This window comes from Natator depressus, chromosome 2 (genome assembly GCF_965152275.1).
Source record: "Natator depressus isolate rNatDep1 chromosome 2, rNatDep2.hap1, whole genome shotgun sequence".
NCBI classification, from domain to species: domain Eukaryota; kingdom Metazoa; phylum Chordata; order Testudines; family Cheloniidae; genus Natator; species Natator depressus.
The window spans coordinates 241,422,652-241,443,813 of NC_134235.1; the positions used below are offsets into that span (position 1 = coordinate 241,422,652).

General features: G+C 43.7%; 1 protein-coding gene across 1 annotated transcript in view; it reads left to right on the forward strand.

Annotated features, from left to right (window-relative positions):
- Positions 1-2,282: 2,282 nt before the first annotated feature.
- Positions 2,283-21,162, forward strand: part of LARP4B (La ribonucleoprotein 4B) — a 110,585-nt gene continuing 91,705 nt past the window's right edge. The window contains exon 1 of the mRNA XM_074946252.1: positions 2,283-2,492. The gene's annotated coding sequence lies outside the window, so the exon portion shown is untranslated. The remainder of the gene's footprint in view (positions 2,493-21,162) is intronic.

The following is a 21,162-nucleotide window of genomic DNA, read 5'->3' on the forward strand; positions in this document are numbered from 1 at the left end:
GTCCTGTAGTAGGTAACTTCTGGGTACTCTTCTGGCTCTGTCAATCTGTTTCTTCACTTCAGCAGGTGGGTATTGTAGTTGTAAGAACACTTGATAGAGATCTTGTAGGTGTTTCTCTGTCTGAGGGGTTGGAGCAAATGCCGTTGTATCTTAGAGCTTGGCTGTAGACAATGGATCATGTGGTGTGGTCTGGATGAAAGCTGGAGGCATGTAGGTAAGCATAGCGGTCAGTAGGTTTCCAGTATAGGGTGGTGTTTATGAGACCATCGCTTATTAGCACGTAGTGTCCAGGAAGTGGATCTCTTGTGTGGACTGGTCCAGGCGGAGGTTGATGGTGGGATGGAAATTGTTGAAGTCATGGTGGAATTCATCAAGGGCTTCTTTTCCATAGGTCCAGATGATGAAGATGTCATTAATGTAGCACAAGTAGAGTAGGGGCATTAGGGGACGAGAGCTGAGGAAGCGTTGTTCTAACTCAACCATAAAAATGTTGGCATACTGTGGGGCCATGCGGGTACCCATAGCAGTGCCGCTGATTTGAAGGTATACATTGTCCCCAAATGTGAAATAGTTATGGGTGAGGACAAAGTCACAAAGTTCAGCCAACAGGTTAGTCGTGACATTATCGGGGATACTGTTCCTGACAGCTTGTAGTCCATCTTTGTGTGGAATGTTGGTGTAGAGGGCTTCTACATCCATAGTGGCTAGGATGGTGTTTTCAGGAAGATCACCGATGGATTGTAGTTTCCTCAGAAAGTCAGTGGTGTCTCGAAGATAGCTGGGAGTGCTGGTAGCATAGGGCCTGAGGAGGGAGTCTATATAGCCAGACAATCCTGCTGTCAGGGTGCCAATGCTGGAGATGATGGGGCGTCCAGGATTTCCAGGTTTATGGAACTTAGGTTGCAGATAGAATACCCCGGTCGGGGTTCTAGGGGTGTGTCTGTGCGAATGTGTCATTACACAAAGTAAAACTATTTCCCCATGTTTATTTTCCCCCCTATTGTTCCTCACACGTTCTTGTCAACTGCTGGAAATGGCCCACCTTGATTATCACTACAAAAGTCATCGCCCCCCCCCCCCCGGGTAATAGCTCACCTTACCTGATCACTCTCGTTACAGTGTGCATGTTAACACCCATTGTTTCATGTTCTCTGTGTATATAAAATCTCCCCACTGCATTTTCTACTGCATGCATCCGATGAAGTGACCTGTAGGCCACGAAAGCTTATGCTCAAATAAATTTGTTAGTCTCTAAGGTGCCACAAATACTCCTTTTCTTTTTGTGAATATAGGCTAACATGGCTGCTACTCTAAAATTTGTATCTGCATCCGATCTGCAAAAATGATCTGTGGGTATAAAGCTGATATCCAGGGATTTGATGTGAAGAGGTGGTGGGGCTCCAGGTTGAGTGTGAGTGTCCCTCCATTAAAGGGGAGGTGGTGGTGGGGCTCTAGGTTGAGTGGGAGTGTCCCTCCATTAAAGGGGAGGTGGTGGTGGGGCTCTAGGTTGAGTGGGAGTGTCCCTCCATTAAAGGGGAGGTGGTGGGGCAGCTCTAGGTTGAGTGGGGGGCGTCCCCCGTTAAAGGGGAAGTGGTGGTGGGGGCTCTAGGTTAAGTGGGGGGTACTCTAGGTTAAATGGGGGGTGGCCCCCATTAAGGGAACTTGGAGACGTGATTTAGCCATCCCCTTTCCCACGGTGGCCCTGCTAGTGAAGGCTTACGCGTGCCCGGCCTTTGCGAAGGAGGCGGGGCTGGCAGCCGTCATCGGCCTTGGACGCTCTCCCCCCAATTAAAGGGAGGTAGCGCGCCCCAGTGGGGGACACTGTGACTAGTTCTCTGTCCATACCGGTCCCTTTAATTTTTCCGGCTGCACCAGCAGCGAGGAACGGCGAGGGAAAAGTCACATTCCTCCGGTGGGCGTGCTCGCTGCGAGGGGGAGGGGGGAGAAGGGGAACTGCCCTCCCCACTCCGCGCGCTCATTCAGGGCTGGTGACGGCACCTGGTCACGTGCAGAAGCACGTCACACCGCGCGCGGGGTCCGCTCCGCCAATCATCGGCGGCTGCTGCGGGCTGGGGAAATTTTAGCGACGGCCAATATCTTCCGCTGGCGAAGGCGGGACTTCCGCCAGGAGCCGGAAGCGGGGCTGTGGGTCTCTCATGCGAGCGGGGTGTTGCTGCTTCTGGGATCAGAGACGTTTTGGGCCCCAAGTTCCGCCGCCGCCTCCTCCTTGTCCACGCCCCCCCCCCTTCCCGCCGCCGCCGCCGCTGCTGCCGCTTCCTTCCCCCGGGTCCCGCTCTCCATCCTCCTCCTCCTGGGATCCGGCAGCAGCGAGGCCCTGGTGGTGGTGGCGGCGGCGGAGAGAGGCCCCGGCCCCCGCGGAGACCCCGGCAGGAGTGAGAAGCCCCAGCCCCCGCGGAGACCCCGGCAGCGGCCCCGGCATCGACCTCAGCGGAGACGCGAGCGGCCCGGGCGGCAGTGGCTGTTGGTGACAGGTGGGTTGAAGGGGCCTCCCCGGGCCCACTCCCTCCCCTTGGCCGGCCTCGCTCCGGCTCCTCCCTGTGCTGCGACCCGCCACCTCCTCTCACCGGGGAGGCGGCCAGGGCCGCCATCTTCCTACCCGCAGATCCTGCTGCTGCGGGAGTAGGATCCCGGCACCGGGCGCTGCTGGTCGTGGCGAGTGCGAGTTCCTCGGTGTGGGGCCGGGCCGGGGCTCCGAGCTGTGTCGGCTGCTCAGAGCCCCGCACGGCAGCTGCCCGGCCTTGCTGGGGAGCGCCCTGCGCACTCCCCTACCCGGGGGCTGGATCTCCCGGCCTGGAGCCGCAGCCAGTCGCTGCCTAAAGCGGCTCTGCCTCCCCGCCCTGGTCTGGCCTCCCTGACAGGGAGTCTCGGCGGAGATCCGGCCCCGCAGCAGAGTCGCTCCCCTCGAGGCCGGGATGGGGGCGGGGTGTCGTGTAAAGATACGTTAGAGCCGTGCACTGCCCTTGGCGGGCGGAGTCGTGGGGTCCTCGCACTGCCCCACTCAGCCAGGCGCTGCTGCCTGGATTCCTGTAGGCAAATCTTCCCCTGGACACAAATGAGTTAATATGCCTAGGAGCTTCAAAGGCATGTGTAGGAACACGCAAAAAAAAGCACCAGCAAAAAGTATTGGGTCCTCAGATATTGCTTTTCATCAAGTGTGGTTGCTGTTGGTTCCTCCATTTGCTGCTTCAGCCAAGTTTTCCCCTCTTAATTTTAGTTTGTACAGGTACTCAAAATTACTACTTTACATGTTCAGTGCTTTCAATCACCATGTTGCACGTAAGTCCTGTGAGGCAGAAGAATATCACTATTTCTACTTTGTGGGTGTGGATATTGAGGCAAAGTGAAGTCAAGATTTGCCTGTGGTCACAGGGAGAGGTGGTTTCAGAACCAGTTTGAGTCACAGGTGGGGTTAAAAATCAGGAATTCTGACTTCCAGTCTATTACTTGCTCTCCTAGATCTTGTCTGTGGTCTAGTTTTTCTGGCCTTCATCTGAAAGTTCAACAACATTTGGTTAAGAATCTAACTTAAGTGAAGTAAGAGAAGGGGGTTGCACTTTGGAGCCCTTCATGCAACTTTTTCCAAACTTTACTTTGTGCTGTGAATCTGATTGGGCTTTTTAGAACTACTGTTATTTCCCAAATGATATTTTTTCCCCCAAAACTTACCTGAGGAGTACTATCTCTAGGCTGTATATCTGACATGTCAGTTACTGTATACCTTATTGAATCAACTTTCTAAGAGAATGTGTTCTGAAATGTAAAGTTAATCAACATATGTTTATCAGTAGTTTCACATCTTCGCTATTAGGATAAGACTTTAGCTTTCTAAATGTTGAAAGAACTGGGATGATACCTGAGAGGCGTACAATGTAAATGGTGCTTTATTTTTCTATATAGTATATAGAAGTGGATATTTTTCGGCCCCAGAATGCTGAAACTTGTATTGTGGTCTAGCTTTCAATAATACAGTAACATTTTAAACATTTTAATTGGTTTAATATATCTGGAATAAATGATTACTCATATAGAAACTCAAGTGAAAAAAACTAGGTTGGTTTGTTTTTTTTTTAAATCCATATTCGAATAAGAAAGTGTGTTTTCCCACTTGTGGTAAAGCATAAAGTGTTTCCTTAACTAGTAGTGGTATATTTTCAAGATATATCATAAGTTCATTACCACCTTAAAACTTATAGTACCTTTCTCCTGGTTATTCTTGTCTTCAAATTCCCACACTTGTATATATTGGAAAAAGAAGGCCTGCATAGGAATATTCTGTAACTCGTATCACTTGCTTTTAACTTCATATTGCATGCCTTTATACAAGAATACCATGTAAAAAGGTATGGTTCAATCTAAATATCGGGTTCATGCATCAGTTGAAATAAATTTGCTTCCATGGTTTTACAGCTGAGAACTTATTTTTAACACTGTTACAGAACAACGTGGAGGTGTTAGACCAGGACTCTTTCTTCTTTTGAGACACTGATAACGATTTAGGTCATTCTCAGAAGTTCTCTTTAAACTGATGAGAATAGAGTTAAATATTAAATACTTGCCTTATTTTACAGAAATGAAAAATAATAGTTTTTGTCTAAGCTAAATGTTTTGTGAAGAACTGCGGTTCTTTGTCGTCATTTTAAATCTCATAACTGGCGATGGGGTTTAGCTTTAAATCAGTTATGAGCTTAATGGGCATGGTAATTTAATGATAAACTTTTATAACTGTTTATATTAAATATTGAATATTTAGCTGGTAGTAAATGAAAATGTGATACGTTGAAAACATGGAGGGAAGGCATATTCATGTAATCCACATAAAGTGTATTCAATCCAAGCCAATGATAACGAAAGGTGACAGGGAAAGGGGTATAAAGTACAAGCAAGGTGATCAGGGTTTTGATGATGCATGTCTTATCAGTTAAAAATAACCAAGGATCCTTTAAACTGAACAGTTTTGTCTCTTGTTATCCCTGCACCATTCATCACCTTTATCTCCCCAATTTTGATTCCAGTGTCCTTGTACCACATTCCCTACCTTAGACCCTTTCACTTTTCATAAAGAGCAGTCAGTTTACAAGAAAGAAGTCAATCACATGATCAACTTGTTGCTTGTGTTTGTCCTGGAAGAAATGGGTCTTGAGGAAGGATTTAAATGGAGAGGGTAGTGGCCTTGCTAACCAGCTCAGGTAAAATATTTTGTGCTGTCAGGGAGGACTCCACAAATCAAAGCAGAACGATGGTTGTAAGAAAAGCTAACAAATGGAGTATCAATGCTTGGAATTACTGGCAGAAAGAAGATGGTATAAGAGACAAGGTTGGATAAGCAAAGGAAACCTATTTTCAAGCTTGGGGAAATAAAAAGCCATATTTTTCAGGCATGACATGATGCCTCATATCAGGGAGATGTGCTGTCAAAAATGATAGGCTCCAAATGGGAAGTTGTAGCATTTTGTTCTTTAAAATATATATTTAGGTGTTCGCTGGTAGAATAGCTGGTACTAGTCAAATGTGAACAGATACAAACTGTATGTCCTTGTTGATTAAGATATTTCCAAGCACGTTTGTATTAAGATGTTGCTATTCTAGTAATAAGTCTTGAGAAACAAGATATTAACTAAATAGTTATTTGTGGTTAGTGACTTTTTTTAAACTAATTGCTTCATCAGACACTCCTGTTACAAAGCTTAATCTAAAAATTGTCTCGGGAAACCTTATGCTGAAGTTCTGGTAAGACTAAAATCTTTTATCTTTGTTTAGTGTTGATACTCATAATGGTACTTTTACAGGTTATGGTGCTGTCTCAGGTTGCCCCACAACGAAGCTTTGCTAGCGCTGACCATTGTTCAAACAAGGAACGGGTGAATCAACCGGCCAATGTCCAAAAGCAGTTTGCTTACTCATACCCAGTGGCTGGAGGATTTTATGCTTAAATGAGTCAATACTGCCTTATTTCAAAATGTCTCACTCTAAGAAATCAAAAGAAGAATAGAGCAAAATTAAACAGACAGTTAAAATGAGTCTTAAACTTCCTGAAACAAATTAATTATGGCTGTTAAACTGAGTTATGAAGTATATTGTTTTGCCATCCTCAGGTGCTTTTGAGAGCTACATGCACTATGCCTACACTGTGGCAATCTTTTCTCCATTATCACCAATAAAACTCAGACATTAATTGATAGTCCTACACAGCAGTTCAGAGATAGGAAGTGAACAGTAACTTTTCCAGGTTACTGGAACAAAGGTGGGCAGAACATAATTACCCACAATAGAATTTGACTAGGTCACTGGGGTTGGCGTCCTTAATCCTGCCTACGTTGCCACCCAGTCTCTGATAATTAGTCCTCTTACGCCTGAAGGGATGGCACAGTGAATTGCACGGTTCTTCCTACTCTTCTTCTAGGTAGCTGAGAATTCTTATTTTTCTGTTTCTCATCTAAGTATTCACCTGATGCACTTTGGCTTGTGACATTTAACAAGATTCTCCAAAGTGTTATGATTAGAGCTGGGTGAATAATTGGTGGGTTTTCTTTTCAGTTCAGTGACTGAACTGGTTTTTCTCACTGAAAAAAACAAAAATTTCAGTTAGGGTTTTTTCAGTTTTTTGTGTTTTGTGGGGTGTATATTTTTTTAAACAAATCCATCTACATTTCAAAATGACATCATTTTGAAACAAATACATGTTTCATTTAAAAAATTGAAATGAACAGTTAAAAGTTTTTTTTTTCAATTTTTTTTCATTTGTTTATTGGGTTGAAAATTATTTGTGAATTCGACAAAGTTTTGGCCGAATAAAAAAAGCAGTGAGGAATTCGGGGGGAGAATGGGAAGAAATTGAAAACATTGAAGTGGTTCACTTCAGTTGCCCCAGAACCACATTTGTGCATGAAAACTATTTGACCAAAAAATTCCGAGGGTTCTGATGCAGGTTGACATTTTATCTTGCTCCATGGTATCAAGATATTGACACGGTTTCAGAGCAATATGGTAGTGTGCGTTGTGCCAAAGTATTTTGACTTGTGGGGAAAGTTTAAGGATGGAGTATTAGATTTAAATCCAGGCTGAAATTTTGGAACAAGTCCATCCTTTAACAATGAGCCAAAAAACCTGAATTACCAGTAGCTCTGATTACAAACGTGACTGTCAGACTAGCTATCAATAAAAGTGCACTACATTAGGTGTCTTTTTGTGTACCAGTTTGCTTATTTTTAAAAGATTGTGCATTAGTGTTATGTTGTGGGCTGGAGCATGGATTAGTTGCAAAAAATAATGTTGAAGTGATCAACCTCCATTGAGCTATTTAATTCATTTTTTGTCAAATATAAAATCTTACCTAATCATGGTCAATAATTCAAGGTAGAATGTCCTAAAAGTGAGGAAAATAGCAAGTTTAATGAACATACATTTGTGACCACTTGAAATTAGTATAGTTTATAAAGACTTGGATCTTGCCTTTAGGACATTCACAAGCATGAGCTAAAAGATTCTTAAGTTACATCGGAAAAGTTTTTTGGAGTCACCTCCAGGGAAACTGAGAAGGAAACTGACTTTAGATTGTCCTGTAAAAGAAATTTAACCATTTTTTATTAAAAGAATCTTCATGAATTGAGCCAACATTTTCATTGAAAGAAAACTGGTTCTTAAGAGCTTTTTCTTTCATTACCTGTACTATCAATTATATTTGATCTCATAGTAGAACTCCCACTTGGGCTTTGAATGTGTCAGCCCTTCTGTTTTGTTGTCATGCTCCAAAGATTTGCTGTGGTTGAAGAAAACATGTTGTACCAGTACTGCCATAGCTTCCCCGCTATATGCTTTGGTCAGTCCTAACTCTAGCAAATATCCCAGTGACTTTTTAAATCCTTTTGATTGCCCATTTTTAAAAAAACATTAAATATATAATGGGTCTTAAACTAAGCAGTCCTGCAAATTGGTTGGATAACATCACTTTCTTAGAAAACCTGATGAATCATGCAAACTGCATGTGAAGGTTAGAGACTATTTCTCAAAGCACTAAAAAATCAAATGATCTAATGTCTCAAACTTCAGTGAAATGCTCTTTTACTTAAATAAGGAAAACGCTTGTTGTGGACTCAAAATATGCAGTTTTAGAATATATATTTCAATTGTTTAGAATATAAGCCCATTAAGATCTGTTGAATTAGACCAGACTTTTGACCTAAACCTTGGTAGTGCCCATTAAATTAACTTTATAGCTTCAAGATGAAACTTTCAGTCTTGTCTCTGGTTGCTAGAGCAAGAGGCAGTGTATTGTTCCAGTCAGTACCTTGGTATCAAGTATCGGGGGTAGCCATGTTAGTCTGTATCTACAAAAACAACAAGGAGTCCGGTGGCACCTTAAAGACTAACAGATTTATTTGGGCATAAGCTTTCATGGTTAAAAAACCCACTACTTCAGATGCATGGAAAATTTCAGATGCAGGCATTATTATACTGACACATGAAGAGAAGCAATGTGAAGAAGAAATACCTTGGTAGTATCTGGTTTATCAAGGGAAGGTACTTAAGGCAAAATGTCAGCCCAGAGTTAGACTTCTCTCTCTTTTCTTGTTGGGTTAAATCATGCCTTTGTTTTAGAGGTGTATAGTTGTACTGAAATATGAAACTACAGTATCATAGACCAGAGGTTTTCAAACTGGAGGGGCAGACCACTCTGGAGGGTGTGGAGTATACTCTGGGGAGGGAGGGCATGAGAAACTTTTGCAGGGGGAGGGGGAGGGGGGGAACGAGACTTATTGTGCACATTTTACCTACAGCAATGAATAACCTGAAAAGCTGATTCCTCCAGACCTATCCAGTCCTCAGATGGTGCTGTGCATTTTGACAGTGTTCTGTTTAGCTTGCATAGCGTTGTACAAAGTCTTTGCTATCTGTCGTTAATCCATTCGCTATGAGGCGGTGTGCCCATTTAATTGTAAGCATGGACCACAATTGCAGATTTGCTTTTGCTCGTTTTACAATGGATTGTTGGCACATTTGTGCAACAGTGGCGGGGGGGGGGGGGGGCAGGGAAACAGATTTGAGAGAAGCGCCGCCGCCGCTACACCTATTAGTATATGTATTTATGTGGCGGGGAGGGTGCTGTAAACTTCTACAGACATGAAGATGGGGGGCATGATCAAATAAGTTGACCCTGTCATAGACCCAACTAGAAGACTTGCATTCTGAGAAGCTAAAAAAGTAAACCTTCCAGTATACTCTCATTTCCATTTTAACTTAAAGCAAATTAGGGGGTTTTGTGCTAATCACAGCTCTCAAGTGGCTTTACCTTCTAAAAAACTAAAATTACAAAAAGTAACTAATTCCTGTGTCTGTCGCCTTCATGGTATTTCTAAGCTCTGGAGCTTTAGAAAGTTAATGGTGTACTCCGGGGCTAATGTGGTTCTGTTGGGTTCTTCTGGATAGTTCTGATTCTGCTGCAGTCTCTGATGTTCCCTTGAGGCTCTGGGACACCCTCAGCAGTGGTGCTGGTGTCTTGTCACTAGGGCCCATGTCTGGGTGGAGAGAGCGCCAGAGGGTTGTCTTGCATCAAACTAGCATATGTTAATTTGAGGGGGCAATGTGTACCTTAAACTTCAGGTTGAAAACTGTTTTTCCTAGAGTTTCTAGCAGAGCTCTCAGTATTGCAAGAGTACATTACCCAGTCTTCTTGGTGGCAGGAGAGGGGAATGGTGAGGAAAACGTAAATGTCATCTTTGTAAATAAGGAAAAGGAAGTAAGATATAGTGGTTACAGAACAGGGAATTAATTGAGTTTACTGTTCTAGTCCCAGCTCTGATAAATTGGCTGTGGCTCTGGGGAAGACACTCCATTATATATAAAATGGATAAACCTTCTTGTCTCCTTCAAGGGTGTTGTAGTGAATCACTGCATCTGTTAAAGGCTTGAGTCCCTTCCAAGGAGCTCTAGAAGTGTAAGTGAAATATTGGGTGATATGTCTTGGCACTGGCCTTGAATGATTTAAGGAGTTACTTTGCAGCTCTACCATTTATTTTGAGGACCTAAGCGTAATTTCTGAAGTGACCCTATGTCAAAACTCTGTTTCCAATGATGCTGGTAAATTAAGATGTGCTGTGTTCCTTACCCCACAAAACATTCAAATTTCAGTTTCAAGAAACATTGTGTGTTACTCAGAAATAGGAATAAAGCCTTGCATTACAAGTCAGCAAAAGTTTCAGCATTAACATGAAAGCTGACTCCCATGACTGAGTTGGTAAGAGCCAATGCAAGCAGCTTATGTTTATCTTTACTACCATAAAGTGAAAGAGGTTTTCCTGTAGTCTTGTTGATGCGGCAGCAGTATAGATGAGCTCCTTTAAGCAATAGTTGGGTTCTAGATGGGGTCATAGATAATTGCTTCTTAAGACAGTGGAAATATTAGAGTAACATTAATTTTCTGGACTTCATCTGCATCCTCGAAAGAGATAAGTACTCAAAGAGTTGCAGAGATGAGGTGGAAGACAAACTCTGAAATCACAGTCCAATGGGGAAAAAAAGCAGCCCCCCCTTTTTTTAATCTGTATCATCAGTAAACCCCTTCCAGTGTCAATTATAGTTAAGTTTTCCACTACAGTCGGGGGGGAAAAAGGGACTCGGCTCTAATGCCCAAATTTGCAGACTATGGACACTTACTGCTGAAGGCAAATTTCAATCTAAGATTCAATAGCTTTCTAGAAACAAACTACAACTTTTATCATACCCTATAAAAATCTTTGTCCTATATGCACTTAGATGAATTTCCCTTTCATGAGGCTTTTCTTAGTCATGTGAATCTCTCATCACCTTCACCTGACCACTAGGACTAATAGCCATGTGAAATAAATGTCGAGAAACTTGTCAGTTCTCCTCTTCCCCCCGCCCCTCTCCTTCACTCTTAGATTTAGATTTATTTAGAATGCATTGTGGCTCAGTATCTGGCACCTGGAGTTTTTTACAGTTTTGCGTATGTAGTGACTGAGAAATAGAAGAACAAAACTACTAATCTCGCTGCAAGTGTAGAATCTTTGAAATGTCCAAGTGTGGTTTTTGCCTCTTCTTTTTTTTTTTTTTTTCCTCCTTAAGTGGTGAACCTTTTTAAGCCTCTTCTTGAACCTTTTGTTAGGTCACAAGGTCATGTGTGACCATGACTGTTACTTAAAACTGCTGACTAGCTTGGAAGGGAATACTACAAAGCTGTGAGATTACTTAACCATGTCTTCTTAAACTGTATTGTTTGGAGCACCATGTGCATATGTGTATAAATAAATCAGCTCATACTTTCACTAAAATCATTAGTAAACCTGTAAAATCTTTTGATGTGACTAGGAGGCTCTTGTTAGCTGTCTTCTGAACCACTTCTGCCTAGGAGTTTAAATCTTGTGATTTGGCCAGTTGAGGAGCCAGTGTAGACAACATCTACGTGGGTGTAACACAACCATAGCCCTCCATCAAGTCCAAGACAAGCTTTATTTTTTCTGTTGTTAGAACACATTTATTTGTTTCAGTCAGTGTGCGTTGATCATTCTGCCTTTCTGTGTGCATACTTAAAGGGGTGGGGATGGAAATGTTATGCAACTTTTAATCCAAATGGCCTTCACGGAGACTATGAAGGCCAGAACATTGTAGCAATTGGGTGTTGGTGAATTAGCTGATTCTCTTTAATGCGGTCTTGAATTTTTAGTAGAGCTGTAAAACCGTTTTCTTTCTCCTGTATAAATGTGCTTTCTTTAGCTCTGCTTTAAAAGCAGGACTTGTTCGTTGGTGTAAGAAGAGCTAGCATAGCCATTTGTGACAGATGTAGGCTTTAAGTGCTGGAGACTATGATCTCCCAGCCTGTTCTTTCTAGGCATATGGTTGTCTAAAGATTGTTGAGGAGCTTTGTTTTAGATTTGAAATTTACAAAATGGCATCCTGGCAGAGCATACTGAAACACGTAAATACTACAGTGAAACTAGACAGCTTTTCAGGGCTCTTATCAAAGTGTTTACAGTTTTCTTCTTCAAAGTAGGTGAAACAATAATAAAACCGAGCAAAAAAGTTAATACTTTATATAGAGAATTTTAATAAGTGCAGAAAAATCAATTGATTCCTCTCACCTGGTTCTGGTTTTCTGGTCCTTGATCACTGAATGTGTAGGCATTAATAAACTATGGTTTCATCTTCAGCAAGAGACAGCTGTTTACCACCCATCTCCAAACTTGTAGTCAGTAGGTACTGAAGTATGTGATATATAATTGCTAAATATTAGAGCTCTAATTTTTCAAAATGCCGTACAAACACTAACTACCCCCCTTAGCCTGTGAAGTAGGAATGGGAAGTAGTATCCCTGTTGTACAAAATGAAAACTGAGGCAAAGATTAACTGAGTTTAATTAAGCAGACCTGGGGTTAGAACTCTGAAGCACCTAGCTCCCAACCAGAGGTTGGCACCACTATATTGCGTGAAGGACACTTGAGAAAATTACCGTACTTAGTGATGGACATTGGGTGGGTTATGTCATTCAGTCATTCAACGTTTCTTGAAAAATTACCACGGGCCTCAACATTTTTACCACAGATGCTTGTGTCCATGTACGGATATGTTGCTGACCCCTGCTCCCAACTCTGTGGTTGTTCCTAGACTATGTTGCCTTTTAGTCAGACAACTGTTCTTTGGTTTCTGATTCGAAAGGTAAGTGATCACTGACCAACCAGCTCACTTCCTTCGTTTCAATGCAGGAGTTCACTTGAGACTGTTGTGGGAATTCTGCATCTTACTACAAATGCAACCACCTGACATGACTTAGATGTCTGACAGTGGGGCTTGGCATCTGCCCTGCTGCAGGTAGCCCTTCAGAAAGCAGCAGAGCAGTAGCAGAGTGAAATCAACTTGACTTGTGTCAGTTTCACTCTAGAAGCTCCAGCACCCAAAGCAACATTTACAGTGCTCTACTTGCAGTACTCTGCTGCTGCTGAGGATGCTCCCTTGGGGAGGAGGAAGGAAGAAACAAACCCATGTCTCTTCCTCCCATCTTCTTCTTTTTTTTTTTTCCCTCCCCACACCGTCACAAATTATATTAATTTTGTTTGGTTTCCTCATTGTGCCCCCTAATAACAGAAGATAACGTTTATTTGCCTGCAACTCCTGCACAGTTGCCCAGCTTATAGAGAGGAATTGCCTCAATTAACTCCACTGCTGTTCTCATTGGTGAAATACTGTTGGTAGGGGCAGCAGTAAAATTAGGGAAGGAGATCATATGGGAGGTTAAATAGTTACAAACTGAGTTCAGAGGAAAGTGATGGAGTAGTGTTGTAGTGACTACTCATTTGGGATGCTCTCCCCTTTTGTCTGAGGTAGCAGAGGCTGTGAAAGCCTCCTTGAGAGTGAGGGAATTCCTGGCCTAGCGTTAGCTGCTCGTTGACCTAAAATTAAGACACTTGCCTAGGGTATGAGAAATCTAGATGTGAAACTTGAGCAACCCTCTGTCCTCAATTAGACGCTATTTAAAAAAAAAGTGTCAGCCCTCACGTGAAAGGATATTCACTGTTATGGAGGGGCTCTGGGTGTGAGGGGTGTATAGGGGACACTGACAGACACTCCCTTAGGGTATGTCTACACTACGAAATTAGGTCAAATTTATAAAGTCAGTTTTTAGAAATCGTTTTTATATAGTCGATAGTGTGTCCCCACACAAAATGATCTTAGCGCATTAACTCAGTGGAGTGCTTCCACAGTACCGAGGCTAGCGTCGACTTCCAGAGCATTGCACTGTGGGTAGCTATCCCACAGTTCCCGCAGTCTCCGCTGCCCATTGGAATTCTGGGTTGAGATCCCAATGCCTAATGGGGCAAAATCATTGTCACGAGTGGTTCTGGGTACATGTCGTCAGGCCCTCCCTCCGTCAGAGCAACGGCAGACAATCGTTCTGTGCCTTTTTTCTGTGCAGACGCCATACCACGGCAAGCATGAAGCCCACTCAGATCACTTTGGCAATTAGGAGCACATTAAACACCACGTGCATTATCCAGCAGTATATGCAGCACCAGAACCTGGCAAAGCGAAACCGGGCGAGTAGGTGACATCAGCATGGTGACGAGAGTGATGAGGACCTGGACGCAGACTTCTCTCAAAGCACGGGCCCTGGCAATGTGGGCATCATGGTGCTAATGGGGCAGGTTCATGCGGTGGAACACCGATTCTGGGCCTGGGAAACAAGCACAGACTGGTGGGACCGCATAGTGTTGCAGGTCTCCGACGATTCCCAGTGGCTGCAAAACTTTCGCATGCGTAAGGGCGCTTTCATGGAACTTTGTGACTTGCTTTCCCCTGCCCTGAAGTGCCAGAATACCAAGATGAGAGCAGTCCTCACAGTTGAGAAGCGAGTGGCGATAGCCCTGTGGAAGCTTGCAACGCCAGACAGCTACCGGTCAGTCGGGAATCAATTTGGAGTGGGCAAATCTACTGTGGGGGCTGCTGTGATGCAAGTAGCCAAAGCAATCAAAGATCTGCTGATATCAAGGGTAGTGACCCTGGGAAATGTGCAGGTCATAGTGGATGGCTTTGCTGCAATGGGATTCCCTAACTGTGGTGAAGCCATAGACGGAACCCATATCCCTATCTTGGCACCAGAGCACCAAGCCGGCGAGTACATAAACCGCAATGGGTACTTCTCAATAGTGCTGCAAGCACTGGTGGATCACAAGGGACGTTTCACCAACATCAACGTGGGATGGCCGGGAAAGGTACATGACGCTCGCATCTTCAGGAACTCTGCTCTGTTTCAAAAGCTGCAAGAAGGGACTTTATTCCCAGACCAGAAAATAACTGTTGGGGATGTTGAAATGCCTATAGTTATCCTTGGGAACCCAGCCTATCCCTTAATGCCATGGCTCATGAAGCTGTACACAGGCAGCCTGGACAGTAGTCAGGAGCTGTTCAACTACAGGCTGGGCAAGTGCAGAATGGTGGTAGAATGTGCATTTGGACATTTAAAAGCGCGCTGGTGCAGTTTACTGACTCGCTTAGACCTCAGTGAAACAATATTCCCACTGTTATTACTGCTTGCTGTGCGTTTCACAATATCTGTGAGAGTAAGGGGGAGACGTTTATGGCGGGGTGGGAGGTTGAGGCAAATTGCCTGGCCGCTGGTTACACGCAGCCAGACACCAGGGCAGTTAGAAGAGCACAGGCGGGTGCGGTGTGCATCAGAGAAGCTTTGAAAACCAGTTTCATGACTGGCCAGGCTATGGTGTGAAAGTTCTGTTTGTTTCTCCTTGATGATCTCCCCTCCCCCGCCACCCCTTGGTTCACTCTACTTCCCTGTAAGCTAACCACCGTACCCTTGCCCCTTCGATCATTGCTTGCAGAGGCAATGAAGTCATTGTTGCTTCACATTCATGCATTCTTTATTAATTCATCACGCAAACAGGTGGATAACTGCCAAGGTAGCTCAGGAGGGGTGGTGGAGGAGGGAAGCACGAGGATGGGTAGTGGAGGCGGGAAGGACAGGGTCACACAGTACTTTAAAACTTATTGAATGCCCACCTTCCGTTGCTTGGGCAATCCTCTGTGGTGGAGTGGCTGGGTGGCCGGAGGCCCCCCCACTGCCTTCTTGGGCGTCTGGGTGAGGAGGCTATGGAACTTGGGGAGGAGGGCAGCTGGTTACACGGGCTGTAGCGGGGGTTTGTGCTCCTGCTGCCTTTCCTTCAGCTCAACCATACGCTGGAGCATATTAGTTTGATCCTCCAGTAGCTTCAGCATTGAATCCTGCCTCCTCTCATCATGCTGCTGCCACCTATCAGCTTCAGCCCTCTCTTCAGCCCGCCCCCTCTCCTTCCGGTCATCTTGTGCTTCCCTGCACTCTGATATTGTCTGCCTCCACGCATTCGTCTGTGCTCTCAGTGTGGGAGGCCAGCATGAGCTCGGACAACATTTCATCGCGAGTGCGTTTTTTTTTTTTTTTTTCGCCTTCTGATCTTCATTAGCCTCTGGGAAGGAGAAGATCCTGTGATCCTTGAAACACATGCAGCTGGTAGAGGGGAAAAAAAGGATAGTGGTATTTAAAAAGACACATTTTATAGAACAATGGGTACACTCTTTCACGGTAAACCTTGCTGTTAACATTACATACACAGCACATGTGCTTTGGTTACAAGGTCACATTTTGCTTCCTCCCACTGCGTGGCTAACAGCAGGAAACACTTCTGTTCAGCCACAGGCAAACAGCCCAGCATGAACAGTCACCTCTGAATGTCCCCTTAAGAAAACCACCATATTTCAACCAGGTGACCATGAATGATATCACTCTGATATAACAGAGAGATAAAGAACAGATGTTGTTTGAACGCCGGCCAACATACGCTGCAATGCTTTGTTCTGCAATGATTCGCGAGTACGTGCTACTGGCCTGGTGTGGTAAAGTGTCCTACCATGGTGGGTGGAATAAGGCTGCCCTCCGCAGAAACCTTTTGCAGAGGCTTTGGGAGTACATCCAGGAGAGCTTTATGGAGATGTCCCTGGAGGATTTCTGCTCCATCCCCAGGCACGTTAACAGACTTTTCCAGTAGCTGTACTGGCAGCGAATGCCAGGGCAAACTAATCATTAAACACACTTGCTTTTAAACCATGTATACTGTTTAAAAAGATACTCACCAGAGGTCCCTTCTCCACCTGGCGGGTCCGGGAGGCAGCCTTGGGTGGGTTCAGGAGGTACTGGCTCCAGGTCCAGGGTGAGAAACAGTTCCTGGCTGTCGGGAAAACCGGTTTCTCCGCTTGCTTGCTGTGAGCTATCTACAACCTCATCATCATCATTTTCCTCATTCCCCAAACCTGCTTCCGTGTTGCCTCCCTCTCCATTGAAGGAGTCAAAGCACAGGGTTGGGGTAGTGGTGGCTGAACCCCCTAAAATGGCATGCAGCTCATCATAGAAGCGGCATGTTTGGGGCTCTGACCCGGAGAGGCCATTCGCCTCTCTGGTTTTCTGGTAGGCTTGCCTCAGCTCCTTAAATTTCACGCGGCACTGCTTCGGGTCTCTGTTTATGGCCTCTGTCCTTCATGCCCTGGGAAATATTTGACAAATGTTTTGGCATTTCGGAAACTGGAACGGAGATCTGATAGCACAGATTCCTTTCCCCATACAGCGATCAGATACCATTCAGTCCATGCTGGAGCTACTTTGCGATTCTGTGACTCCATGGTCCCCTCTGCTGATGAGCTCTGCACTCACCTGCAGCTTGCCACGCTGGCCAAACAGGAAATGAGATCCAAAAGTTCGCGGGCCTTTTCCTTTCTACCTGGCCAGTGCATCTGAGTTGAGAGTGCTGTCCAGAACGGTCACAATGGAGCACTCTGGGATAGCTCCCAGGGGCCAGTACAGTCTAATTGCATCCACAGAACCCCAAATTCCACCCGGCAAGGCCAACTTCAGCACTCATCCCATGTCGGGAGTGGAGTAAAGAAATCTATTTTAAGAGCCCTTTAAGTCAAAAAAAAAAAAAAAAGAGGGGGGGCTTCGTCATTTGGATGGGTGCAGAGTTAAATCGATTTAACGCTGCTAAATTCGACCTCAACTCTTAGTGTAGACCAGGGCTTAATGTAGTATTTTGGATTCTAATATCTAAACTGTATTTTTAAGTTTATTCACCTAAATTTAGGTTATTGCTGATTATGTACTCTGTATCCTATGACTTTTAAAAACAAGCTTTGTATTTGTAGGTAATCTAAGCACTATACCCAGATGTACAGACACTCTCTTTTCTCAACCTGTATATTATATAACTTTAACATTAGCATTAATAAAAATTTTAAATCTGTTCTCTCAAGCAAAAAAGCAGGAAAGGGACAGGTTCATACAAACCACAGACCACAATCCACTCTGCCAACTTCTGGGATGGCAAGACAATGTGCAGAAGGGAAGGCTAACAGTTTGTTTAAGTTTACAGTTGCGTGTATTTGGAATCAGTAATCGGGTAAAGGCATGCTGTCTGGTGTGATGTCTGGTAGTAGTAAGGTGTGTACCCGTGGCTGGCAAGGGTGAGGGCGCATGTGCTGTTAAATTGACTTAAACTTACGTTGCCTCGCGGTTTTATGTCAGGTATATTATGAAGAGTCAACTTAATTGTTTAGCAGTTTTTTTGTGTATCATTATGTACATCGTCTTCAAGCTTGACAAAAGCACTGAAAATAAATTTAGCTGAAATAGCATTGGAGGCAAACCTAAAATTGCTTATTGCACATATATGTTTTTCCTTATGGACTTCAAGGCACAGAGTGCTCTTATCAGACACCTTACACAAGTACAGGAGTACTTGTAGCACCTTAGAGACTAACAAATTTATTTGAGCATAAGCTTTAGTTAGCTACAGCTCACTTCATCGGATGCATTCAGTGGAAGATACAGTGGGGAGACTTATATACACACAGCATGAAACAATGGGTGTTACCATACACACTGTGATGAGAGTGATCACTTCAGGTGAGCTATTACCAGCAGGAGAGCAGGGGCGGCGGGACCTTTTGACCTGCTGAAGTGAAGAAACAGATTGACAGAGCCAGAAGAGTACCCAGAAGTCACCTACTACAGGACAGGCCCAACGAAGATAATAACAGAACGCCACTAGCCATCACCTTCAGCCCCCAACTAGAACCTCTCCAACACATCATCAAGGATCTACAACCTATCCTGAAGGATGATCCCTCACTCTCACAGAGCTTGGGAGACAGGCCAGTCCTTGCTTACAGACAGCCCCCAACCTGAAGCAAATACTCACCAGCAACCACACACCACACAACAGAACCACTAACCCAGGAACCTAGCCTTGCAACAAAGCCCGTTGCCAACTGTGTCCACATATCTATTCAGGGGACACCATCACAGGGCCTAATCACATCAGCCACGCTATCAAAGGCTCGTTCACCTGCACATCTACCAATGTGATATATGCCATCATGTGCCAGCAATGCCCCTCTGCCATGTACATTGGCCAGACTGGACAGTCTCTACGTAAAAGAATAAATGGACACAAATCAGATGTCAAGAATTATAACATTCATAAACCAGTCGGAGAACACTTCAATCTCTCTGGTCACTCGATTACAGACCTAAAGGTCGCAATATTACAGCAAAAAAACTTCAAAAACAGACTCCAACAAGAGACTGCTGAATTGGAATTAATTTGCAAACTGGATACAATTAACTTAAGCTTGAATAGAGACTGGGAGTGGATGGGTCATTACACAAAGTAAAACTTTCCCCCTGTTTATTCCCCCCCCCCCATTCCTTAGACATTCCTGTTAACTGCTGGCAGTGGCCCACCTTGATTATCACTACAAAATTTCTCAATATTTCATGCAAGAGGATTGCCATTGAAAGTCCAAATTTGATGAAAACCCTTTTGGCATATATGTTAATGCCCGGGATTTCTGATTTACCCTCAATTAATTTTGTGTCCTGACCTCTGTCCAAACGTATTAATAATGATTAGGAATAGCAGTATCAGGCTTAGAGACAAATACAGGAGTGTCACCCACGTAGAGCATAAACTTGTTCTTTCTTCGTATCCCATCCTGGTATGATGGGTATGTTGATTTGCCTGGATGGAAATGGCTTAACACTGTAAAGCTAAATAAACAGAAGAGGAGAAAGGGGGCAGTCATGCCTCAGACCTCTCTGTAATGGAACAAAAGGCAGAAATAATACCATTAGTATTACCCTGTAAGTCAGGCTAAAGCAGAAAAGCTCCATCCAAGCAATGAATTGGTTATCAAATCAAAATTTTGATATTACATGAAAAAAATAGTCCCAGGTTATGCAGTCAAAGGCCTTATCAGCATCTGAAGAAATGACAGCTAAGGATTCTTTAGAATCTCTCAAAGTGGCAATAATATCAATTGATACACATTATCTGAGCCATGTCTATTATAAAGGAAGCCTACCTGATTTGTGTGTAATATGAGAGAACTTTGTCCAACTGCATAACAAGCTTTTGCTTAAAATTTTAGTATCACAATTGATTAAAGAAATTGGCCTGTAATTACTACATAGTCTGAGGTCTTTTCCAGGTCTAGAAATAACTGAAATTACAGCTTCTCTTAGAGTGGTGGGAAAGTTTGCTCATTCCTGGCCTCCTTGACAATATTCATTAATCTAGGAGGTGAACTTTTGATAAAAGTCAGTAGGAAACCAGTCTGTGCCAGTAGTCTTTCCAACCTTTTTATTTCTTTTATTGCCTGAGTCAGTTCTGTGATTTCTAGTGGGGTGTTTAGAAGTTCCTTCTGAGACTTAGAAATGAATATCCTAGACAATCCATTAGAATAGTTACTAGGGCATCTTTACCAATACCCTCTTCAGCTAAACATAGTTTTAAATCTGTTTTAATTGTTGTATATAATTTGTTACTGTTGAGAATAGCAACAATCTCATTTCTGTTAGCCTTTTGTGCCAATAGCTTGCCAGCTCTCTTGCCAGATTCCCAGTAATCTTGCATCAAACAAAATAACGTAAACTCTGCCTTTTGGGGCAGAAGTTTATTGATTTCATACCCTTTTTGATGAGGGTTCTGAGTTTCTTTAGGCAGAGGGCAGAAGCATAGTCTTCATCCCAGGTCTTAATTTCCTTTGCAATGGTATCAATTCTCTGTTCTCTCCACTCCTTTTATAATGGTCGCATAATAGTTGATAGGGTCTCTGAGGAAGGCTTTCATGGCTTCCCAAAATGTGGCAGCTGGTGAAGAAATGGCAGCATTTGTTTTAAAGAAAGAAAAAGAAAAAAGTTCTTACATCATTTGGTAACTCCAGTGAGTATCAAATTTCAGAGGTATTCAATCTCACATTTTAGTTGGTGGGTACATACCCTGTAGGCCTAAAAGACATACATAGGAGCACTGTCAACTATAACAATATAACAGTACCACAATAAATGATGGGATTTATCAAGTGATAATAGTAAGAAATAGTCCAAACTTGAATGTGTTGAATGACCTGCTGGGGAAAAAACAAAACAAAACTGGGCAATCCTAAGGACAGAGGCTATAATTGCCACATACCTTGTAAGCCTGAATCAGGCAGGTATATATGAAGTACCTGACGGGTATTAGCGGTGTTATATGGAGATGGAGAAATTTATCAAAGAATGGATCTAGAGTTTCGTTAAAGTCTCTAGCTATAATA